This window comes from Cryptomeria japonica, chromosome 3 (genome assembly GCF_030272615.1).
Source record: "Cryptomeria japonica chromosome 3, Sugi_1.0, whole genome shotgun sequence".
NCBI lineage: Eukaryota > Viridiplantae > Streptophyta > Pinopsida > Cupressales > Cupressaceae > Cryptomeria > Cryptomeria japonica.
This window is the reverse complement of record NC_081407.1, coordinates 643,222,061-643,229,756: the sequence shown is the minus strand read 5'-3', so window position 1 is coordinate 643,229,756 and position 7,696 is coordinate 643,222,061.

Genomic DNA, 7,696 nt, shown 5'->3' with positions numbered 1-7,696 from the left:
CCAATAATAAAGGGATCTTCCTAATAACATGCTAAAACAATTGACATTTATATTCCAAAACCGTCTTTTTCTCTACAATAGAAATAGAACCATAAACATTGATGAGATAAAGCTATTATTGAAGTAATCATTTTCAAGAATCATTTCTAAAAGCTATATGTGAATCATTGCTAGGTTTTTTATTAAGATAAATGAGTATAACAGGGAACCAAAACTCAAATCCAGCACAAAATAAATCATAAAAAATAGAGTCTAACCAACCACTAACTAGCTACAAAAATAGGGGAGCACCTGAAAATAGAAAACCGTAAAAAACAGACCTGAAACAAGACGCAACAAAAAAAGAGTACGAAAGATCTCTCATAAGCTCAACATTTTTCTTGATAGATTTGTTATTAATCTACTGAGGTTCTTTCATAATAAACCTTGAGCTACCAGTCACCTGATGTTTTCTCCTAGTCCTAGTACACGGTCCCGTAGACGCCTGCACCTCCTAGTTAATCCTATTCAAGTTTATTTCTAGGGATGTTTCATCTCTAACCATATGCCCCTTCTACAATGCAATTTCCACATTAAATCTCTTAAGGCCCTCGATGTTGTTGTGCATGGCTTCCTTACTGACCTCCACCAAACCCTTTAGTTTTCTCTTCAATTTTTGAATCTTTTTCTCCATCCTGTCAATTTTCACCTCATGCTTAGTCTTCATAATCTTGATTTCTTTCACAATTTTCTCGAAAATCTTCAAGAGTTCCTTAGTATTGTCTAGTGAAGGAATCTCAATGAAGGTTCCCCTGTTTTAGAATATTGATTTTCCCAAAGAGACATCAAAAACATATTTTCTAATACATTAGTGATTTCCCTATAAGCAAGTCAACATCCTTTCCATTATGTTTGTTCTTGTTGGGGTCCACATTGAGAGGGATATCAAGCTTTATTTCATTATCCTCCTTGTCATGAATCACCACCTTAGTAGTCTTCTATTTTTTTAGATTTTGCGGTCCCACAATATGGGTCTCCGGAATAGGGGTTTTCTTCTTAGCATCCCATCTTAGAGGGTTTTTTGTAGGTAATCGTTCCACGGGTGGTCTTTTTCAGGGGACCCTCATCCTACAAGGGTATATATTCCAAATCTTTCGATGCATGGACATCATTCCAATCCATAGCTTTCCCACTCTCAGCATCATCAAACTGTATCAGACACATCATGCACCTCTTGGTTGGCTAAATACTTAGGGTTTTTTAGAGAGGGGGAAGGTTTGACCTTGTGGGCCTTCTCATGCTCCACGATTAAGAGTATTAAACCCTCGTGAAGAATCAAATTATTCTCATTCTTAGCATGCTTTCTAATAGATAACTCCAAGGATGACAACAAGTAAAACGGAATAGAAATTCTCTTGTCATGCCTAAAATGGTAACAATAAATACTAGCAAAGCACTCGTCGAGGGTAATTTACCTCATGATGAACTCCTCCATGTTTGCCTAGAGACTCGGAAGGTCCAACCGGTTGTAAATGCCATGTGGGTTCTTCTTAACCTTTCTCCTTTCACTCTATTTATCATAGAAAATAGAGAGGACTTCTTTTGAATTCTTCCTTTCCCTAAAATTTTTTTGCCCTCCATACTGAGACTAGTAATCTCAGTAATGAATGGTTCATCAATTCTAAACTTTTCCCCATACATATGGAGCACCCCATTATCCTAGCTAGATACAAACATCACTGTGAGCTGGTGGTCCTGACCATGAAGATTCCTAACATAGGGCTGCATACCCCCATCCTTAATCTCCCTCTCAACCTCCTCATTCTTCTCACAAAGATCGCATGAGGATGGCTCCAATCTATTTTTGTCTCCACCCATTATGGTTCTGTTTCAGTAATTTTTTCGGCTAACACTAAAACTAGACTTCAAACTGATGCTAAACAAGAAGAGCCACAAGAACAATCTAGAAACACGCCTTCACTCTTTTCTATGAAAAGCATAACACGTGTGATCTATCATTATTAATTGTCAAGCGATGAAATATTTTTGTCATCCTTCCTCGCCAACTCACATAAATCGAATTGAAAGGAATCCCCTTCCTCCCACTACTTTTCATCATTTCTAATCACCCCTAAATTAGTCACATGGTCAGTTGGCCTATTACCCTCCCTTATAACATGTGTTATTTTAATATCCTCAAAAAAATTTATCATTTCATTTAACCTTTCCTGCATAAAATGGTTAATCGTCTAGCTAGGAGGATATTTTTTATTCAAGCAATTTATTATATTTAGCGAGTCAAATTCCAACCATACCTTCTTAAATCCTCCACAACTTGCCAATCTAAGTACAATGTAAGCTAGATTTGCCTCGACAAAATGGTTTGTTTGGGTGCCCTGTGGTTGTGCCACTGTCGAGAAAAGCCTACCAATGTGATCATGCACAGCTCTCCCACATCCTGTCGGCCCAGGATTACCTTTGGCCACCCCGTCAATATTAATCTTGATCCACCCCCTCGGAGGAGCAATCCAAATAATGTTAGGTCTAGTGTATTTCATTTTAACTGTGGGTCTAGAGATATCCCAGTCCATTTTAAGAGGATTGATAGCCTGATCATGTAGGCAGGATGGACAAGATGCAATAAAAATTTCCTTGATAGAGGATTGAATACAATGACAAAACACAACATCCAGAGAATCTCTGTGTTTAAAAATGTGATTATTTCTTTTCTTCCAAATACCCTAGGCCACATGAGGAAGCATAAGATTCTAGAGAAACTTGAGAGCTAGATTATCTAAAGGGCACAACCATTGCAACCAACACTTCAGTACATTAATAGGGAAGCACCAACTAATAACCCAGATATTAAAAAAATGGGCCCAAATCTCCTGACTATAAAAATAATGTAATTAAATATGAGCCGTGTCCTCATCCTCTTTCTTGTAGAGGAACCAATGATTAGGCAATAACACCCCCCTTCAACATAGATTATCAATTGAAAGCACTTTATTATGCATAAACAACCAGAAGAAGATATTAATTTTAGGGATCAGGAATTTGTTCTAGAGACAAGACCATAAAGGGGCTGGAGCAAAGGATCTAGTGAGAAAAGAAAAGTCCTGAGAGACCGAGAAACCACCAGAATAATATCCCACCCAAACCATAGAGTCTTGAATAGAAAAGGAGGGAATACATATAAAGGAAAGCCATTTCTATAAAGGAGAGGTATGTGGGCTTAGAAAGGACAATTCAATCCAACTACCATCCTAAAAATAGTCAACAACTGAGAAGCCAATCCGATCTTTACACTACTCCATGAAAGGGACAACCCAGTTGCAATTAATTAAAGGAATACCACTAGCCCATAAATCTTCCCAGAAATGAATGTTCCTACTACCACCAAGGCACCACTTGGACTCCTTTGAGATGAGGCCCCTAGTAGTCAAAAAGCTTGACCAAAGGCTAAAAGCATTCTGGACCAGTCAAGAATCTTCAAGGATATATAATTAAAGAATACAATAATTTCTATAAATTTAATTCTAAATTTAACAATAACCATCAATCTAATCTTAACTCTTGATCTAATTTTAACCCTTGCCCTAATCTTAACCCTTGATCTAATTTTAACCTAACATTAATTTTAATCTTATGTCTACACTAGTTCTAATTCTAGTTGTAACCATAACCCTAATTCTAACACTAACATTAAATTTCACTATAACCCTAATTCATCACCCAATTTTAACATTAATTAAACCCCTAATTCTATTTTTTCCTTAATTTCTATCCCGAGTCTTTAATTTAAGTCTAAGCCTAACTCTAACCTTAGTTATATTAAATTTAGAATTATAATAATTAATAACAATTAAGATTAGAGCTATAATATAATTTTTTGTATTAAGTATCATAGAATCACAAAGCTCATTTTTTTCTCATTTGAGCATCCACGTTACAAACTTATTACAAATACCAGCTCCTTTCGAGCAAAATTATTACAAATACTAGCTCCTTTCAATCACCAAACTAGAAACGGCAATTGGAAGACCAAGGATCACAACTTAGAAATCCACTTTAAACAACAATGGAAGACCAAGAGTCACATCTTAGAATTCTACACAAGGTGTCCCTCAATGGAGTTGAACATGGGTCTCCACATTCAGAACTCAATGCTTTAACCAACTAAGCTCAACCCCTTGGACAACTATAATATAATTAATAATTATAACTTAAGTTATAATCATTTATTTTAATTATAACCTTAAAATTACTAATTATAATCTTAATCTTGATTAATAATAATTTAATTTAAATATTTAAAATAATAATTACTTTATTCTACCTTAAAAATTATATAATTATGAAATTATAATAATATATATAATCTAATTCTATATTAAAATTATAAATATTTCAATTTAAGTTTAATCATAATTTTAAAAATTAAATCCACAAACCTTAACCATTAAAATATCTAATCAGGTAAGAAAAAAATGAATTCTTAGATTTCCACACCATTTTTTCTTGTGTTCAAGCATACATAATCTATTCCCTCGGAAGTTTACAAAGCTCCATTAAATTTTTAATCCAAACTAATCATTAACATTGTTAAAAATTTGTGCCACGTTCTTGTATTAATCCATTGATAGTGGAAAACAAATTGAAAAGCATCCATAAATTATGATTATTGGTAATTAGTATATATATTCATTAAAATATTTAAAATATATATATTATTTTAATATTTAAAAAAAATTAATTATACATATAATTTAATATTATATTATTATAATTAATTATAATAATATTTATATATTAATATGCAATAATATATTTGCACATGCTTTGTCGCTGATTCGCAAATATTAATGCTCGAGCATCTTTTCATTGCGGTACAACGATGGTCGTTGATCTTTCTCTGATTTGCCAGCTCTTTAACTCACTCGGGTCACTCTCCCGTCGGATCCACCATTCAGTCATGAGGAATAAATGTTGTGCAATTTCCTATTGTGTTTCAGTGCCAACCATTGGATCGTCTTCAATCTACATGCTCGTTAACCCTTTTGTCTTTGTGCCCTCCCTCGTGTCAACCTCTGGTTCACCTGGAATCCACCTGAGTGCCACGTAACCTGCCACCTATCTGCCACCTCAACACCGCTGGACCCACTACCGGTCCTTGGCTCTTCTTTGTCGTTGGGTCGTGATGGGTAACCATCGTGGTTATTCTCATTGCGGATCAGTGACCACCGTCGATTTTCAAGTCAACCACTTGATCTTTAGGGTCCTTGGTTTCTTAACCACTGCCTCTTTATCGTCTGCACTATCTATCTACCTATAATTTCTACCTTAACTGCCTGCTAGCGGTTTGTCGCTGGGTCATGATGAATAAACATCGTGCACTTTACAATTGCGGACCAGCGATAACTAAAGGATCATTTCCACCCTACTCAGTTATTAACTCGCCTGCAGACCACTGCCATGTATGACTTTCTGATTTGCTCGTGCATCTAGCTGGCTACCATATGACTTTCTACCTTCTTTGCCACTTCACTTGCCAACATGCCTTAGGCCGGACCCACCACTAGACCTTGTCCACCTTGTCGCTAAGTCACGATGGGTAACAGACGAGCAGTTTCCCATTGTGGATCAACAACCACCGTTAGATCTTTTATATTTGGCCGAACTTTATCTCATTCTTTACTACACGTTCTTTATTGCTGATCCGTTTTGATTAATGCTCGAGAATATTTTCATTGTGGTACAACGATGGTCGTCAATATTTCTCTGACTTGCCAGCTCTTTAACTAGCTCGGGCCTCTCTTCTACTGGGCCCACCATTCAGTTGGTGGGTTGCGAGGAATAAATGTTGTGCAATTTCCCATTGTGGTTCAGTGACAACAGTTGGATCATCTTCAATCTGCACGATCGTTAACTTTCCCTTTGTCTTTGTGTCCTGCCTTGTGTTAACCTCTGGTTCACCCGGAATCCACTTGGGCACCACCTAACCTACCACCTCAACACCCTTGGACACACTTTTGGTCCTTGGCTCATCTTTATCGTTGGGTCGTGATGGGTAAAGCTAATTCCCATTGCGGATTAGCAACCACCATCGATCTTCATGTCAACTGCTCAATCTTTAGGGTCCTTGGTTTCTTAACTACTGCCTCTTCACCGTCTTTACTATTTGTCTACCTTAAATTTCTGTCTTAATCACCTGCTAGTGGTGTGTTGATGGGCTGCAATGAATAATGCACTTTCCCATTGTGGACCGATGACAATCATTGGATCACCAACTTGCTCAGCTATTAACTTGCCTATTGTCCACTGCCATGTGTCACTTCCTGATGTGTCTGCGCATCCAACTGACCACCATCTGTCTTGCCATCTTATCCACCACTTCACTTGCCAACTCACCTTTGGCCGGTTGCTCCACTAGACCTTGCTCGCCTTATCGTTGAGTCGCGATGGGTAACTGACAAGCAGTTTCACATTGCGAATCAGTAACCATCGTTGGATCTTCTTCTTGATCGTCTGATTTGCCCAACTAGCTCAGCCTTTAGCCCCCATCTTCGCCAGTATGGTTTCCTTGGGTTGCGTGTGCATAAGGTACTCTAGTAGTAATAATGTGACACTCCTTATGCCATTGAAGGCAAAATTACATTTTCTTGTTTTCATTAAGGTGGTGATAATTATTACTTAGATCATTGAGATCGCTCCTTTAGCATCCTGACCCTCCAATACTGATCATATACCTGTATTTTGCATTCCTCTTCAGCAAGATGAGTTGTATCTCATGAATAATTAATGTTCCTAGTCTATTTAGTTTGTGTTACGCCCAATATGGAAAGCTAATGTACTGAGAGGGGAGGGGTGAATCAGTACTCCAAATTTTTTTTTCAATAATAACTTTACTGTTATACATAAACCGAATAGTACAAAAACATAATATAAAGCTAAAACAAATATATAACAATCATACATGATTCACTCCATAACACATATATTTTGATTACGCAGAAACTCTTGGTTAGAGAGAAAAACTGCAGTGGGGATGGCACCCATAACTTCACTTCTACAATAATAAAGAGTGCTCGGTTAGAGCTACATGTTTAGCTATTTCTGATAGCTTACCCTGTTAGGAGTAACAAGATCTGTTAGATCTACCTTGCTAAAGGATTTCACAACACTTCATCTAAATGTTGCACCTGGTTAGAGGCTTTACAATTTATAGACTTGATTAGAGTCTTTTACCTTGTTAAAGGTTTATCTTACAACTTCACAATATTACAATAAAATTATTACAAATATATGCAACTTTACATCTGGAATGTTATAGCAGATTCTATGTGCTCAGAATAAGATTACCTTGCTTATAGCATACCTCGGTAACCCATATAGTAACTTGGTAAACCCTTCTGTTTACTCTGTTCTTTAACTGTTCTCTGAAAACCTTCTCGGTGACCTCTGTGTCTCTGTAATAGTCTTCTTACACTCATGCACACACCTCTTTAACTCTTAACTCATGCTGTATAAATAGATCTCTTATGACGGTGATCCAATTCATTGCTTCGATCTTACAAACATGATTTATTGAATAAATAACCATGCAAATTATTTCATTGGTTAGATGACCTCAAAATCATACACAATCTTTAAGTGCAATTTCCAATGTGATAATGGTTAGATGTGCCTCGATCTTGTAACACATTTTCATATGCAT